The 18,880-nt window shown below is 39.9% G+C and overlaps 1 protein-coding gene across 7 annotated transcripts in view; it reads right to left on the reverse strand.

Moving 5' to 3' along the window:
* The window catches only part of MRTFB (myocardin related transcription factor B), a 309,731-nt gene that overhangs the window by 177,070 nt on the left and 113,781 nt on the right, over positions 1–18,880 (reverse strand). Inside the window, exon 3 of one of the 7 annotated variants that reach the window (XM_066274808.1) lies at positions 12,283–12,381. The exons of the other annotated variants lie outside the window; for them this stretch is intronic. The gene's annotated coding sequence lies outside the window, so the exon portion shown is untranslated. The remainder of the gene's footprint in view (positions 1–12,282; positions 12,382–18,880) is intronic. 7 annotated transcript variants of the gene reach the window in all.

Here is an 18,880-nt window from a genome sequence, read left to right on the forward strand (position 1 = left end):
TCCATTGGAGCAAAGATGGCCTGGGCGCTGGGGATGGCTCCTTGGCCTCTGCCCCAGGCGCTAGAGTGGCTCTGGTCGCGACAGAGCGACGCCCCAGAGGGGCAGAGCATCGCCCCCTGGTGGGCAGAGCATCGCCCCTGGTGGGCGTGCCGGGTGGATCCCGGTCGGGCACATGCGGGAGTCTGTCTGACAGTCTCTCCCTGTTTCCAGCTTCAGAAAAATACAAAAACAACAACAAAAACAGTGTGGTACTAATGTAGAGATAGACAAAAAAAATCAATGGACCAAAATAAGAGTCCAAAATAGATCTGAATGTATAGACAATTGATTTTCAACAAAGGTTCAATGGCAATTCAGTGAAGAGCGAACAGTCATTTCAACAAATGGTGCTTACATAACTAGTTACCATAACAAAAAAACATAAACTGTGATCCTCACCTTGCACCACACACAAAAACTAAGTCAAAATGGATTGTGTTCCTAAAATGTAAAACCTAAAACCATAAACATTTTATAAGAAAACATAAGAGATAATCTCTGAATTTTAGGATTAGGTAAAGCTTTCTTAAATATGATACCAAAAACAGAACTCGTGAAAGAGTAAACTGATAAACTGAACTTCTTCCAAGTTAAAAAGTTCTGCTTTTTGAAAGATACCGTGAAGAGAATGAAAAGACAAGCCAGACTAGAGAAAATATTTGCTAATCACATGTCAATAAATAATTAATATCACAATCCAATAAATAAATGGGTAAAAGATCTGACATAAAATGGCAAACAAGCACATGACAATATACTCAACTGAGTCATTAGGAAAATGTAAGTTAAAAACACAATGAGATACCACTACACTCTTATTAAAATTAAAAAAGACTAGCCATGTAACTGTTGACAGAGAGGTGGAGAAACTGGACCTCTCATGCATTGCTGGTTGGGAAAGTAAAAGGATACAACCACTTGAAAATAATTTGGTAGTTTTTACCAAGTTAAACATATACCTACCATACCATCCAGCCATCCCACTCCTAGATATTTGCCTAAGAGAAAAGAAAGCATATGTCCATAGAAATACTTGTATATAATTATTCAGAATAGTTTTATTTGTAATGGTCAGCAACCATAAACACCCAAATGGCCATCAACAGTGAATAGATATACAAATTGTGGAATACCCATATTTCTCAACAATAAAAAGGAATAAATTATTGATATACTCAACATAGATGAATCTCAAAATAATTATGCCGAGTGAAAGAAGCCAGACCAAAATAAAAGAGTACATACTCCACAAACCCATTGATATAAAGCCCTAGAATAGGTCAACTAATCTGCAGTGACAGAAAGCAGGTCGGTGGTTGCCTGGAGATGGAGGCCGAGGGGCAGAAGGGGAGTACCAAGGGGTCCAGAGGGGTACAAAGGAACTCTGAGGAGTGATAAATATTTCCATGTTGCATACTGTGGTGGGGGTTTTAGGGGTGCATACATGTGTCTGAACCGACTCACCGGTACACTGAAACATGCCATTTACTGCATGTCAATTACGCCTCAATAAAGCTAGGGGGAAATAACTGCCTAAATTTTATACTATCCATTCTAAATTACCCTTTTCATCAGCACCTGAAAATCTTGTAGCAAAGTAATTGATGCAACTGCCTCAAATACACCTTTTCCTTTGACCTTTACTCTACATAAACACAATTGTAAAGTCATTTACTACTGGATGGAAAAGTGAACAAACTGGTCTCTCTGGATTGCACAGTGGTCTGTTTACTGGCTTCAAACGAAGCCTGACTACGGTATTTAGCTAAACTACCAGTACTGAAAGCTCGGTCAGTTAATACTGAAAATATTACATCCACAAGCTGCCCTGCCAATTCATTAATTCAAATAAACTTTTATCACACACGTATTCTGTCTGGAATCGTTGTCAGTGTTGGAGTTCATTGCCTAATGTTCAGTACAAAAGTACAGAGCCACTCCATATCTACTCTGGGAATAATCTGTAAGGTTTTAGTCACTGCATCTAAATAACATGACTAAAGAATAACAATGGAAATAAGCTGATTCTTCTAGAACAGTGAAAGTTCAATAATAAATGCTAGTGATGACTAAAGAATTGTTCACTGATAGCTTAGAATTCCAGAACAAAGGTATGTCTTGAAACCCAAGTGAATTCAGGACAAATATAAAAAAGTAGTTCCATACACAGACAAAAAAGAGTGGATCCTCTCAGTGCCAACTCGTTACAGCATGGAAAAAAAAAAGAGGTGTGAAAACTTAGGTAGACAGACCCAAAATGGCATGTGTATTAAAAATAACTAGGAAGCTTTAAGTAAGTTCCCCGTTAGTATCAAAGACAACACTGGGCCACATCATATTCTTTACTGTCGATTTTAGGAAATTCTATACTAACTGGACAAAAGAAAGTAATTACACCTGATAAAAGATGTAAGCTTATTTACTTATCACAAATAAAACTCAGTAAGTCTACATACCTTGCCACAGATATATAGCATATTCTACAGCAGGGGTCCCCAAACTACGGCCCCCTGAGGCCATTTATCCGGCCCCCACCGCACTTCCGGAAGGGGCACCTCTTTCATTGGTGGTCAGTGAGAGGAGCATAGTTCCCATTGAAATACTGGTCAGTTTTGGTCAGTTTGTTGATTTAAATTTACTTGTTCTTTATTTTAAATATTGTATTTGTTCCTGTTTTGTTTTTTTTACTTTAAAATAAGATATGTGCAGTGTGCACAGGGATTTGTTCATAGTTTTTTTTTTATAGTCCAGCCCTCCAATGGTCTGAGAGACAGTGAACTGGCCCCCTGTGTAAAAAGTTTGGGGACCCCTGTTCTACAGCTTATCAATGGTACCCACTTGAAAACCTTTTACTATCTTTTTCCCCCTGCAGTGGTACTTTTAGGCTTTTTCTATGAAAGAATCAGTGAACTCACACAACAGATATCAAATCAATAAATACCCCTCGTTAGAGACAGCTGTCGATACACTGTGCTTCAGATTCCCTTAGAAAACGTATTACTTTAGTAAAATGTCAGGTTTCCTCTGAACTGTCATAATTTGTGTCCTCAAAGGAATAATTTTACTAAACAATTAAGTTTTCATGAAATATGACTGATGTAATGATCCTCCGGGCCACGTTTCAAACACATCATATCCAAATTCATACCTGCACTATAAAATAGTTAATATTCAAAATACTCAGTAGCTCAGAGCATTCCAGACCACAGGTTCTGTGAGCAGTCTGTAAATAGTCTCATTCCCGTAAAGAAGCAAGAACCATTAAAATAAAAGGTGGAAAACCATAGTACTCCGTCATTTTACCTTCTGTTTTTGTTTTTTGAATTTTAAATAATGAAGGTTCTGTTCTAGGTAAAATGATAAGAAAAGTATCCGAAGGCAGAAGCATCCAAGGGCTGATAGTCAACATAAAGTTAACACTGTGGAACTTTCCCACCTTACCCCCAATAGCTACCTTAATTAAAATGTTAAAATGACTCCTGTTGCAGTTTGAGTTCCACTCAAGCTGGGAACCAAATCTGTGTTTTTTCACGACACCACCAGTTATTGCCCAGCTGTTACATTTCCTTTTGAAGAAAATTACTGTTTTATTGTCTAACCTCTACTGGTAATTTATAATGTGCCAGACACTGTACTAAATACTTTATATGCAACATTTCCACTCACCCTCACAACACCGTGATGGAGTATTTTACAGCTATGTAGTGTTAAATGACCTTAAGAACATGCCAAGGTCACAGAGTTATTTCACACTCTTAATATTACAGAGGAAATCTTGAACCCTTTAGCAGTGAGTCGCCCAAGCCAGGTCCCAAGTGGGACCACACCAGCCTGCAAATGTGGACTTATCTAACCACGAGCACTTGGTGTTTATTTATTCTCAAAGTGGTTATTAGTCTCTCATTCATCATATGCCTTAATAGGGAAGAAAAACGACAGGACTGTGACAGGACTGAGTGAACACGGCAACTTATCTTTCATTGCTTTGGCTTTCAGGTACTCTTCATATAACCTTGCAAAGTCAGGCAAGGCCTCTTTTATAAGAAGACAAATTCACTAGTAGTATGATTACACTGGGGAACAAATTTTTTGTTGCATCCATAAAAACACTTGTTCTTACCTAATTTGAGTGTGCTGATCTCAAATCTGACATTAGTTTTTCTCTGTAAGCTACAGTTTTTTTGCAATTCAAGATCTTAGGTTTTCATCTTATTGTAAAATTTTCAACATTTAGTTTAACATAATGAAGTAGAATGTCTTCTTGGGCATCATCTTTGTGAAAATATAATAATTTATATAATGCAGTAAATACACTAATACACTAAAAGATGTGATTGCATCAGAATTTGTCTACAATTTCAAAATAGAACATATTAAAACACTTATTTTAATCATAAAATTTGTGCAAAACTTATTTAAATTCTATTCAGGCAAAAATTTGCGTTTGTAGTTCTTGTGTTTGTATACTTCTGGAGGACAATCTCGTTTGATGCTCCAGCAGTAGTCTGCTCCTCACTAACAGCTCCAAGATTTTCGAGAAACTTATCAAGGTGACTGTTCAGGAAGTGAATCTTAACGCTCATGTTACATCCAATGTCGTGGAAAGCCAACAGCATCCTTTGAACCAGAAGTTCATATTTTTCTGTTTTGTTGCCAAGGAAGTTCTTTGTAACTGCCACAAAAGACTGCTATGCTGCTTTCTCCTCCTTATTCATCTTCCTGGAAAATTCTTCGTCATGTATGAGGGTTCGAATTTGAGGTCCATCGAATACACCTGCTTTTATCTTCTCGAAAGACAAGGCAGGAAAAGCAGAAATAATATGTTGAAAGCTTTCACTTTCTCTATTCAAAGCCTGAACAAACTGCTTCATTCAGCCAAGTTTGATGTGAAGTGGGAGAAAAATGATCCTGTCTCGATTAACTACAGGTTCATTCACAATATTTTGCATCCCTACTTTCAGAGCTTCACGTTTCAGCCACTCCTTCTGTGTCCAGTGTTTCGCCCGAGCTTGGCTGTCCCACAAACACAGAAAGCAAGGATACTTCGTGAAACCCGTTGTCCTAGCAGGAAATTTACCATTTTGAGATCCACACAAATGATCCAGTTATGCTCTTCATACTTTAGAAAGTTGAGGACAGTTTTTATGTCATTATAATCTTCTCGCAGATGACTTGAATAACCAATTGGAACCGCTGTATAAACATTACCGTTGTGTAGGAGAACACATTTCAGACTCTGTTTAGAGCTGTCAAGAAATAGCAGCCATTCTGTTGGACTGTAAGTGGTAACACCTAGCTGGCTGAGAAGACTACTGATATCATGACAGTAAACAAAGTGTTTGTCTTTAGAAAAAAAGTCCACAAAAATTTGTTCACACTTCCTGAAATGGGATACTTTAGCTGACCAGTGAAGTGCATTCTTTTCTTGAAGCCCGAAGGCTAATAACTCAGCTGCTTTCTTTGATAGGCCCAAATCTCTTATTAAGTCATTCAATTCGGGTTGGCTAAACTGCTGAGGGGTTAATGACTGCTTGGCATCAGAAGACCCTTCAGATTCTACAACCATTTCCTCATACATCTTATCAAAATACACTTGATCACCATGTTCCCTTTCTTGGTCCTTAGAAGAAATAAAACCATTGAAAACTGGAACCGGGAGTGTCTCAGAGTGTGGGATAGGGCATATTGCTGAAAGAATATTAGGATATGCGATCATATGCTGTTTTTTTCTTGCCAATGCCTTTTGTATGGATCAGACAGAAATAACAGTCACTGCTGTGGTCCTTAGGTTCACACCAAACCATGGGAATACCAAAAGGCATTCCTTTGAGTTTTCCTTTTGTCCAGTCACAAAGCATTTCCTAACAATTATGACACACAATATAAGGAGCCCAATTCTTGTCTTGATCGCCAAAGGGAACTTGAAAATAGGCAATATATGCACGTGTCACAAATGATGAAATATTGCGCCTTTGACGTTGAAGTGTGTAACAGCCACATATATAACAGAAGGTGTCAGGACTATTCTTACATTTACACCTACTCGAAGAAGCCATGATCAATCTTAAAACAAAATAAGAGGGTGTTTTTATCAGATAATAATTTTTTACATTTAAAAACAACTACAATTATGTAAAAATGATGTTTGTAAAACATTAATTGCCTTGTGGTTATGCTCAATCCAAGAGTCGTTGCCCTTTAACTCCAATTTAAAAACCAATGCATGCCATTAACTGTAACAAAAAGAAATTAAAATTGCATAAAAACTAGAGCATGCACCAAAAAATGGATTTCAGATTTGGAATCAGCGATGCAGAAATATATAGAAACAGTTCTAAAATCTCATGCAACAGAAAATGAAAAAAATTTATTCCCCAGTGTTATTACACAATTTAAACAATTCTGATTTAAAATCATATCAATGAAAAGATGCTCATCTTCTTTAGCTATTAGAGAAATGCAAATCAAAACGGCAATGAGATACCACCTCACATCTGTTCGATTAGCTGTTATTAGCAAGTCAGGTAATAGCAAATGTTGGAGAGGCTGTGGAGAAAAAGGAACCCTCATACACTGTTGGTGGGAATGTAAAGTAGTACAACCATTATGGAAGAAAGTATGGTGGTTCCTCAAAAAACTGAAAATAGAACTACCTTATGACCCAGCAATCCCTCTACTGGGTATATATCCCAAAAACTCAGAAACATTGATACGTAAAGACACATGCAGCCCCATATTTATTGCAGCATTGTTCACAGTGGCCAGGACATGGAAACAACCAAAAAGCCCATCAATAGATGACTGGATAAAGAAGATGTGGCACATATACACTATGGAATACTACTCAGCCATAAGAAATGATGACATCGGAACATTTACAGCAAAATGGTGGGATCTTGATAACATGATACGAAGCAAAATAAGTAAATCAGAAAAAACCAGGAACTGTATTATTCCATACGTAGGTGGGACATAAAAGTGAAACTAAGAGACATTGATAAGAGTGTGGTGGTTACGGGGGGGAGGGGGGAATGGGAGAGGGATAGGGGGTGGGGAGGGGCATAAAGAAAACAAGATAGAAGGTGACAGAGGACAATCTGACTTTGAGTGGTGGGTATGCAACATAATTGAACGACAAGATAACCTGGACTTGTTATCTTTGAATATATGTATCCTGATTTATTGATGTCACCCCATTAAAAAAATAAAATTATTAAAATCATATCAGTGTTTATCATGTAAGCAATACAGTACACAATTATAATAAGTAGTCTACATGAATAATTTATCCTCTAGTCCCCCCACAATTTGCCATTTCATCAATAACAGCACAGAACAGCAATTTCAAAGGATGCGCCCAGAGCCTCTGTCTGGGGGTGCCAGTCCAGCCTGCCACTGCCCTCTGAAAACATACTGGGCTTTCACTCATAAAATAAGTCTGGACACCACACACTCCCTACTCTTACTGAATTTCTGTACACTATTTTGCTATCTTTAAGAGGCAGACTACAACTTAAATTCAGACTTCACTATCATAAGGATCAAGAACTGGTTGATTCGCTTTTGCCCTCTCTGTCTATTGCAGACTATTCAGTAGAGAGCACAAACAAAATCTGTCAGACTCTTCAACTACAGAAACCATAGCTGAAGCACAGAAGGAATGCCTGATTATATACAGAATACATATACATTACTTAGAATCACATATCAGATTCTTTATTACCGCTAGGCAACACTTTAGCCTAACTTCTATACACATTTAAGTAGAAGGGCACTTCAATTGCTTTTATACTTTCCATATCTCAAACAAATTCTTCTTAATTAGACTAAATGTAGGTAGAGATGAAATGTTTGGATTTCTCCTTACTTAATGCTCCTTTTTGAATTATATTTATCAGTCATAGAAAAATCCCAAAATCAAATAAGTGGAAATACAGCAGCACATGCGAAAGCCATCCCGACGTTTTAGGTGGCGCATAGAGGAGTGACGCTGGCACGCCCAGAGACCAACTATTGGAGGGTGCGGGCCTCTTTCTTCAGGACCTGAACTGGAGACGGGCATATTTAATAGAAGTTCTTCAGTAAAAAACTAAATAAGTTAAAAAAAATAGTTCATATCTTTGCTTCCTGAGGTAAAAGAAAGGAACCTAGGTAATAAAGATACTAGAAATGTATGCAATTTACTATAGTAACTTGTCATATGGCAGAGCGGTAGGATGAGATGAGTGTTCAGGCTACAAAAGTAATATAATTGTATTAATGCCTTAAAATGAGAACAACAAAAACACTTCTCCCAAGGGTACACATAATATTACTACTTTATAGATAAACATGACCATGTTTTCCTAATATTTAAATAAGAAATGTTCTGGCATATCAAAACTACCAGTGGTTTGGTCTTCCTGAGTAGAGAGAGAAGACAGAACTGGAAGCACACTCACCTCAAAATTAAAGGGTAAAGACCAAAGTCAAATTCCATTTCTAGACTAGGGTTCCAATAGTTATTAAGTGATTAAAATCAGGAGTCAGATTTCAAGATGCCAAGATTTAAAATCTGCAATTCATTTTCTTTTTATACAAAAGATGGAACTAAGATAACATGTGCTCTTCAGAATACAAAATTTAAGTCTTGACACGAACTGAATTCCTACTTTTAAGGTGAACTTCCAGTCTTTTCCATTCACAAATAGGGCTTGATTTATTAAGTTCTCTGCTTTGTATCTCCAGAGCTGATCAAAGCACATTTTCTTAGTACAATCTGTATTGTTCCAAGTGTTTTATAAACATCTTTTGTGAGAGTTTACAGGAGTGATCTGAAATCATATCCAAGGTTTTCATCCCATGAGTCAGTTAGTCTTAAAAGGAAATAGTATCTGTCTTCATCACCTTTATTTCCCTATCACAAATCTAATTCTAATCTGTCTCAAATTTTTTTTTAAAATGATAAGATTGCCAGTAGATAATTACTGGCATTAAATACTAGACAGGGCAAAGAAAAAAGAAAAGGCACAGTTTCATTACTTGGGCATCAAAATTACACATTTACCCAATATCTGAACTTTCAGTCCCTTAGCCAATAAGGACAACTCTCAAGGCCTGTATACCACTTACCCCTACACTGATAATTCCCAAATGCTATTTCCTGTCCGCACCTGAGATCCAATGTTCATCCAGCTGCCTGCTGGAAATGTTCACTTGATTTCATTCATTCACATCAATATTTACTGAATACCTTCCATTGCCAAGAACAGTATACTAGGCTCTGGAAGTTGACAGCAAAGAGAACAAACAGTCCTCGTCCTCATGGAGCTTCCAATGGTGAAGAAAGTCAAATCACTCAAAGAATGATAAAAATATGTAATATACAGCCTGACCAGGCGGTGGTGCAGTGGATAGAGCATCGGACTGGGATGCAGAGGACCCAGGTTCAAGATCCCCAGGTTGCCAGCTTGAGCGCGGGCTCATTTGGTTTGAGCAAAAGCTCACCAGCTTGGACCCAAGGTCGCTGGTTCGAGCAAGGGGTTACTCGGTCTGCTGCAGTCCCACGGTCAAGGCACATATGAGAAAGCAATCAATAAACAACTAAGGTATCTCAACAAAAAACTAATGATTGATGCTTCTCATCTCTCTCCGTTCCTGTCTGTCTGTCCCTATCTATCCCTCTCTCTGTTTGTTTGTAAAAAACAAACAAACAAAAAAACACAACTGTATATATACACAGTATGTCCAAAAGTCATGGTGCACTTTTGACTGGTCACAGGAAAGCAACAAAAGATGATAGAAGTGTGAAATCTGCACCAAATAAAAGGAAAACCCTCCCAGTTTCTATAGGATGATGTGGCAGCATGTGCGCATGAGCAGATGATGATGTAACACCGTGTATACAGCAGAGCAGCCCACGGCTATGCCAGTCGAGATGTAGACGGTACAGAGGAAAGTTCGAGGCTATACGGGATAGCTAAGGAGCCCTAAAAAATCTGTGCGTGCATGTGCTCGACAATTACACCTAAGCAAGACTACAGTTCATAATGTGTTAAAGAAACGTCTCTGTTTTACGGGGTACAAATTGTGGCTATTGCACGCTATCAAACCAGCGGATAGACCTACACAATGTGCGTTTGCTACAGATATGCTTCTTGAGATCGACAATGATACAAGATTTTTGCAGAAGATTGTGTTTAGCAATGAGGCGACCTTCCATATCTGTGGACATGTTCATCGCTATAACATCCAAATGTGGGCTGCTGAACACCTTCATGCTTACGTTGAGTACGAACGTAACACCCCTAAAGTGAACATGTGGTGTGGTCTGATGCATGATAGGTGATAGGCCCATTTTTTTTCGCGGAGCAGTCTGTGACGGCAAAGTCCTATCTTGACATGTTGGAACTGTATGCAGTGCCACAATTTCCAGAAGGTGTCATCTTTCAACAGGATGGCGCTCCTCCACACTAAGCCACCATTGTTTGTGAGTTTCTGGATAGAACATTCTCCAGGCAGTGGATAGGCAGGGGTTCTGTCAAGCCATGGCCACCACGATCCCTGGATCTGATGCCCTTAGACTTTTACTTTTGGGGTTATGTGAAGCAACACGTGTACATTGAACATATCAACGACATTAATCACTTAAGAGAGAATCACAGACGTTATTCACTCTGTTACACCAGGCATCCTTACCCGTGTGTGGCAAGAACTTCACTATCATTTAGATGTGTGTAGGGCCCACATCAAACTGCACTGAATAGGTATGAAACTGGGAGAGTTTTCCTTTGATTTGGTACAGATTTCACATTTCTATCATCTTTTGTTGCTTTCCTGTAACCGGTCAAAAGTGCCCCATGACTTTACGGACACACTGTATATGTAATATACAATTTGTGATTATCCCTATGTCCCAAACCAGGCTAGTCTAAAACTGAACTCAGTTTACTCATTGCACTCCGACCAACTTGCCCCCTGAATCCTTTTCTTGGTGTCACCACAGGTAACCAAAACCACAAACTTGGGAGGCATTCTTGACCCTCCTCCTTCCTCAAATCTTCTCAATCTCTGAGTGTAGTCTGTATTTCCAGAGAAGACGGACAGGGCTGGCTCCACCAAGGACAACCTTTCCCCCACTTCCTTTGGGAACTCTCAATATAATTGTGGTAGAGAGCTTCCAAAAGGACCCCAGTGCCTGGTGAAAGCACAAAACTCAAAGCCAAAAGAGCCCCAGGGATTTTAAAACCTATAGCCAGGAGTGAGAAGCTCTTTCTTTCTCTTGATTGGAGAGTGTGAAGATGGCCGCTGCTCTGCGGAAAAACCTGTGAGAACAGAGACCAGGAGAGAGCCCCTGTGATAAAAAGCACCACTTCTAGTCCCCAACATCGCTGGGCTCTGCAATATTTCACTTTGTGCCCTTTTCCAAGACCCTTCCAATCAACCCCCCTTTTAATTTAGGATAGTTTGAGCAGGGTTTCTGTTACCTACAGCCAGAATTCCTAACAAGCTCCTATATATTTCCAGCCTGTATCTTAGCCAACTCAGCCACAAATGCCCTAGTTGAGGTCCTCCTCAACTCTTTCCTGGACCAATGTAATAGCCTCATGGGTTTTCTGTGTCCAGTCCTGACCTTGTACCCAGCATCCATAATATAGTAACCAGAGTGACCACATCATTTCCCTGCTGGACTCATCAATGGTACCCCATCAATACAGGCAAAGTCGGAATTCCTTAACAGGACACAACCAACCTTCTATAATCAATCTTCCTCTCCAGACAAACAACTGTTACTCCCTGCCTCAAATTTTATGCTCTGACTATATGAAACTACTTGACTTCTTCTGCTTAATACACACACTCATTCAATCATCACCACCACACAACCATGCTGAACTAATCAGACCTAAAGAAATAAAACTGGTTTCTTCAGGCTCACTTCTAGGCATCAAAAGTCATCACATCTATGTTGGCATTTTATACATCAATAATCCTAAATACGGTTGCTGTAAGATATCTAGTGCCAGGGAACATGGCGGACAGAGCAGCAAGTAACCAGGAGAGAGAATCATAGACCCTAGTACGGAGTTCTGCTAGCCTACCCATCGGTGTGGACAGAGCACAGCGCCTCCCCTTACTGCGGTCTTCTCCCCCAGATGGAGCGGCGCTCACCCTCCACTCTGCTGTGCAGCTCCTCTGTGCACACTTCTACTAGCATGGTGTGTGAGCTCTTGTTCCATGCGGACAGGGCCATGGTCCACTCACCTCTGGAACCCCAAGTCAAATGCTCAGTACATGAGACACTTATAAATGTTCACAGAATGATGCATACATTCTGAGCTAGACAGAACACTGAAAAGTCATCTTTCTAAAAAAAAAAAAAAAAAAAAAAAGGCACATTGGGTATTAGATTAGGAAATTTAGGTCTTCTCATGTTGAATTAGATGAGAATATTTGAAAACATAAAAGATGCTTAAGGCCCTGGCCGGTTGGCTAGCGGTGGAGCATCAGCCTGGCGTGCGGGGGACCCGGGTTCGATTCCCGGCCAGGGCGCATAGGAGAAGCGCCCATTTGCTTCTCTACCCCCCCTCCTTCCTCTCTGTCTCTCTCTTCCCCTCCCACAGCCGAGGCTCCATTGGAGCAAAGATGGCCCGGGCGCTGGGGATGGCTCCTTGGCCTCTGCTCCAGGTGCTGTAGTGGCTCTGGTCGCAGCAGAGCGACGCCCCGGAGGGGCAGAGCATCGCCCCCTGGGGGGCAGAGCTTCGCCCCTGGTGGGCGTGCCGGGTGGATCCAGGTTGGGCGCATGCGGGAGTCTGTCTGTCTCTCCCCGTTTCCAGCTTCAGAAAAAAAAAAAAAAAAAAAAAAAGATGCTTAATACCTCTAACCGACTACAGTTAACTAGCTGACCATTCAATTTTGCACCAATTTTCAAAATGGGAGATGTCTAGAAAAAAACGATAATTTTTTTCTTCTTTTTCCAAGTGAGAGGATTGGAGATAGGCAGACTCCCTCATGCGCTCCAACCAGGATCCATCCAGTGATCCCCATGTGGGGTCATGCTCACAACTCAGCTATTTTTAGCGCCTGAGATAACCATGGTACTGAGGGGAGAGGGAGAGAGGGAGAGAGAGAAAGAGAGAGAGAGAGAAAGAGAGAGAGGGAGAGAGAGAAAGAGAGAGAGGGAGAGGGAGAGAGAGAGAGAGGGAGAGGGAGAGAGGGAGAGAGGGAGAGAGGGAGAGAGGGAGAGAGGGAGAGAGGGAGAGAGGGAGAGAGGGAGGGGAAGAGGAGAGCTGGAGAAGCAGATGGTTGCTTCTCTTGTGTGCCCTGACCAGAAATTGAACCTGGAACATCCACACGCTGGGCCGATGCTCTACCACTGAGCCAACAGCCAGGGCCTGATTTTTTTAACTTGTATAAAATTTCAAACAGAGAGAAGATTGCATAAACAACCAAAGGATAAATTGGACTTCATCAAAATTTAAAGCTTTTTGCTTCAAAGAACAACATCAAGAAAGTGAAAAGGCAATCCATAGAATGGGAGGAAAATTTTACAATTTATATACCTGATAAGAATGTGTGTGCACATGTATAAATCCAGAATAAATAACTATTACAACTCAACAATAAGAAGACAACCCAATTTTCAAGACAGAACAATAATTTGAATAGGTTATTTCTCTAAAAAAGATATATAAGTGACCAATAAGTACATGGAAAGATGCTACATCAGTCATTAGGGAAACGCAAATCAAAACCACAATGATATACCACTTCACATACCCACTGAGATAACTACTATAAAAAACAAACACACAGAAACCCAGAAAATAAGTATTAGCAAAGATATAAAGAAATTCGAATCCTCTAACATTGTAGCCACTTTGGAAAACAGTTTTGTAGTTTCCCAAAAAGTTAAACATAGAGTTATCATGACTCAAATTCTACTCCTAGGTATATATCCCAGAGAAACAAAAACACATGTCCTCCCCAAAACCAGTACATGAAAGTTCACTGCACTATATTCATAATAGCCAAAATGTAGAACCACCCAAATGTCCGTCAATTGCTGAATAAACAAAATGTGGTCTATCCATGGAATAGAATATTATTCAGCAACAAAAAGCAATGAAATTCTGATACATGCTACAATACAAATGAACCTCAAAACCATTCTAAGTGAAAGAAGCCAGACACAAAGGCCACATATTGTGTGACTTTATTTATATGACATGTCCAGAGTAGGAAAATCCGCAGACACAGAAAGTAGTTTCCAGAGGGAAGAATGGAGAAAGACTGCAAATAGGTACATGGTTTCTTTTTGAAGTGAAGAAACATTCTGGGTCCTGGCTGGTTGACTCAGTGGATAGAGCGTCAGCCCGGTATATAGACCAGTGGTTGTCAACCTGGTCCCTATCGCCCACTAGTGGGCTTTCCAGCTTTCACAGTGGGCGGTAGCGGAGCAACCAAAGTATAAATAAAAAGATAGATTTAACTATACTTTTATAAAGATTTATTCTGCCAAACTTAGTGAAAATCTGACATAAAGTACTTGGTAAGTAATTATTATTATATGCTTTAACTCTGCTTTATAAATTTTATAAAGTAAAGTTACTTCCCTACTTTATAAATCACCATTACTGTAGAACTGGTGGGCAGCTAGAAAATTTTACTACTAACAAGAGATACAAAAGTGGAGTGGACAGTAGGTATAAAAAGGTTGACTACCCCTGATATAAATGTTCTGGGTTTGATTCCCTGTCAGGGAACAGAAGAGAAGCAACCATCTGCGTCTCTCCCCCTCCCTATCCCTCTTCTCTCCCTCTTCCCCTCTCCCAGCCAGTGGCTCAACTGGTTCGAGCATCAGCCCCAGGCACTGAGGATAGCTCGGCTGGTTCAAACATCGGCTTTAGGTGCTGAGGATAGCTAGGTTGATTTTAGCATTGAGCCCTAGATGGGGGTTGCTGGGTAGATCCTGGTCAGGGCACACGTGGGAGTCTGTCTCTCTGTCTCCCCTCCTCTCACTTAAAAAAAAAACAACCCTGTTCTGGAATTAGATAGTGGGACTAGTGTACAACTCTGAATACACCAAAACCACTAAATTATATTCTTCAAATGGGTGAACTTTATGGTATGTAACTTATCTCTCAATAGAGTTGTCATTAAAAAAAATTGGCTGAACAAAACCATATAGTGACACATCTGTGCATCAGCCTGGTTATATCACTTGCCTATTATAGGATAATCTGCTGTAAAAACATACAATCTGTTCAAACAGGAAATGATTTCTTTTCCCATCACTAAATCCCTACAGCAACAAACCGAAAAAATCAAATCCAAAGTAAAAAGAGGAAAGAACAAAAGAGTACACAATTGGCAATTCCCTGGCAGGTATGAAGTGGAATTAACCAAAGATTGCACAAAGAAAAATGTTTAGCAGAACTGTTCACTTCCCTTTGATTACAGATTTAAACAAGTCAAAATCCTTTTTAACTCATGAGAAAATGTGCCAGCTTCTTTATTAGCAAAGAGCAAGGAAAAACAAGCATGCTCTCCTATAACAAAATTAACATCCCACAGAAGGTCTGTTTGTACTTGGCCGTCATGAACCTTTCATCTCAGAGCACTGTTAAATTAAACAAGCCTATGTTGTATTGGACACAGTGAGCCAGACACCCTGGCAGGCTCCTAAACTTCATCAGTTGATGTTAAAGAAAGTTAGAAATAAATAAGATGGTGAAAATAATGGTGATGGTGGTGACAAAGTAGCTTTATTTTCATTAGGTCCAATATTTCAATTATCTACAATCAGAAGCGGATTGAACGGCGGGTGCACCTGGCATGTGCCCTGGGCCCTGATTTCTGAAGGGCCCCGCAAAACCCCAACTTTACACTTTTTCTAATGTAAAGGGACCAATATTTTCTTCTGTGCCCAGGGCCTTGACTGACCTTAATCCGCCTCTGTCTACAATAATGGAAACATTTTAACACCGTGAGACCCTTTCCTGTCAAGGTACTGAAGGAGAGAACATGGACTTTGGAGCCGGAGAGCTCTTGATTCATGTCATTGTTTTTTTATTAACTTACTTTTGCTCTATGCCCAAGGACAAATTTCATAACTGAGCCTTCTATTCTTTAAAACTGGGGTGATGATATCTGTCCTCTCAGAGTTGTGAGAACGAAATGAGGGAACACACACAAACGCTAGAGCCCAATCCTCTACATGTACACCCCGCCCTAAAAATCCTCACTGCTCTCAACCCTGCGAAGCTCATTTTAGAGCTCACATCATCATATAATGGACACCTGTCATCCTTCTTCTACTACAAGGACATTTCAACAACTGAAAGATCCTACAAAGATTTCATATTAAAAAGTATTCCCCTTCCTATAGAACTGAACATAGAAAAGCCATCAAGAAAGTCTGTTTTAAATGTGTTAAATTAGGGCATGACACAAAGCAAGCATTCATCTAAGAGGTATTTAAAAGCACTGAACTGAGAGAGACATCAAGAGAAACACTGTTACAGAAAATGCATATTTTCCAGTGCAGTAATTGGTAACCTTTCCATAAAGATTGATGCAATCTGATTATAATTCCGAAGTGTCAGTAATAAGTTCTTAAGGTAAAAGAAAAAGGAAGTGGGATGGGTTCAAGCACTCCAGAGAAGATGTAGGAGGATATCCTTTCCCACTGACAGCAATTAATACTTGAGTGATGGCTGCTAGAAGAGTCAGACTGAAAAACTTTATTATATTAGAATAGACTGAAGTCTATTTAAAACAAAACTAACTGGGTTTAATATACACAAACATAACCCTCACCATGAACTAGGTGTCCTCTCTGAACAAACTGGCACGAGGAAAAACTTGTGTGGAATTCTTGTATTTGTCATTATACCGCTATGATCCTGGGGAAATGACGGTGTTCAGCCACATTCCCATGCTGGAAGTCTATTTAAAGACAGTAAGTATCTAGAGGCTGTAATAGGCAGTCAGACAGCCTCTGACCAGCTCCATACACATTTCCATCAAGTCAGAACACTAGGCAAAGCTTCTAGGGTTAGCAAGGAAAAAGTTTCTCAAGGAGGATGGGAGAGTCAAAGGCTAAAGATATCCCTAGAGAGTTTCACTAAGCACTGCACTCTGTGGAACTTGTGGCCCAAAGCTACTGTTCTCCATTCTTTTTTCTAAAACTCTACGCTTGAGACTCTGAGTTAACAAGACCGCTGCGAGAGATCGACTCAGTTGCAGATCCTATAGAAGTAAAGCCCACTGTTGGCTCTGCTCGGGATCCATTATCCACTGAAGACAACTACTTACAAATTTTCTCCTTCCCACTGCAGTTTTATATTCTCACCCTGATCATAGTTTCATCTAAATATTCTGCCACCACAAATTCTGCATATGAAGACAGAACTTCTCTTCCTTCCAACTTTTCAATTAAACAACTACTTACACTGCCAGTGTAAACCTTAAACTTGATGCCTAAAATAGGAAATGCACATATTCAAACCCATTAAATACTTAATATCTTAAAACCTGTTTTAATACAGTATAAAATTTTTACAAATGCAGCTAAAAGGAGAGATAACTGATCAAGTCTTAATTTTAAGTGAGACTTCAGTTTAACTACTACTAGTAATGCTTCACTTTCTAGAAGTATATTTAGAAGTAGGATTTTAAAACAGGGTTTAAAGAAATTAACTCATCAGTGGAATGAAAGCTACCAGTAAACAAAGCCCCATAGTGCCGCAGGAAAGAGATGGAAGAACCCAAAACTTTGGTTATTTTAGAACAAATACAGATTATACTATTAGCCACAACATCAGAGGGAAAAGTCTAGGAAATCTCACTGATTTAGGCCCAATAAATGAAGATTCAGTCATTTCAAGTCTGTCGACATTTAACTTGGAACTACTTTATAAGGAAGGAGTCACGAAGTAAATTAAAACACCAGTAAAGATTGCAAGGTGATTATTAAATCAATTTTTAAAATTTTACATGAAAATAACTGCTGCTGAAATACTAGTTAAAAGTAGCTCATGCAGCCCTGGCCGGTTGGCTCAGCGGTAGAGCGTCGGCCTGGCGTGCGGGGGACCCGGGTTCAATTCCCGGCCAGGGCATATAGGAGAAGCGCCCATTTGCTTCTCCACCCCCCCCTTCCTCTCTGTCTTTCTCTTCCCCTCCCGCAGCCAAGGCTCCATTGGAGCAAAGAAGGCCTGGGCGCTGGGGATGGCTCCTTGGCCTCTGCCCCAGGCGCTAGAGTGGCTCTGGTTGCGGCAGAGTGATGCCCCGGAGGGGCAGAGCATCGCCCCCTGGTGGGCAGAGCGTCGCCCCTGGTGGGCGTGCCGGGTGGATCCCGGTCGGGCGCATGCGGGAGTCTGTCTGACTGTCTCTCCCCGTTTCCAGCTTCAGAAAACTACAAAAAAAAAAAAAAGTAGCTCATGCATTCCCTTATGAGCATCCCATATTTTATCAGAAACAAAATGTATGAAACAAGAGTCCACAACATGACTAAAACTATTAGATAAAAGTTTCCATGTTTTCGGTTTATTCTGGCTGTGAAAAACTCAAGTAGGAGTCACAAAGGGTTAATTGGCAGGATATGGAACAAAGATTTATATATTCTGAATGGCTGGCAATCCATCTCTCTACTTTTATTTTTAATAATGTCAAACCACACAATTAAAACACAACTCAATTTCTCTCCATTATAACCAAAAATATATTTTAGGCATTCATTTTATCCTTGTCTGCAAATAACATAACTGGAAAATACTCCCATGTCTATAACAGAAAATAGAAATAGAATTCCTTAATAAGATCTGGCATCTTACCTAATTTAGATACTACTTTGCCCATA

The sequence above is a fragment of the Saccopteryx bilineata genome, chromosome 4, assembly GCF_036850765.1.
Source record: "Saccopteryx bilineata isolate mSacBil1 chromosome 4, mSacBil1_pri_phased_curated, whole genome shotgun sequence".
Lineage (NCBI taxonomy): Eukaryota > Metazoa > Chordata > Mammalia > Chiroptera > Emballonuridae > Saccopteryx > Saccopteryx bilineata.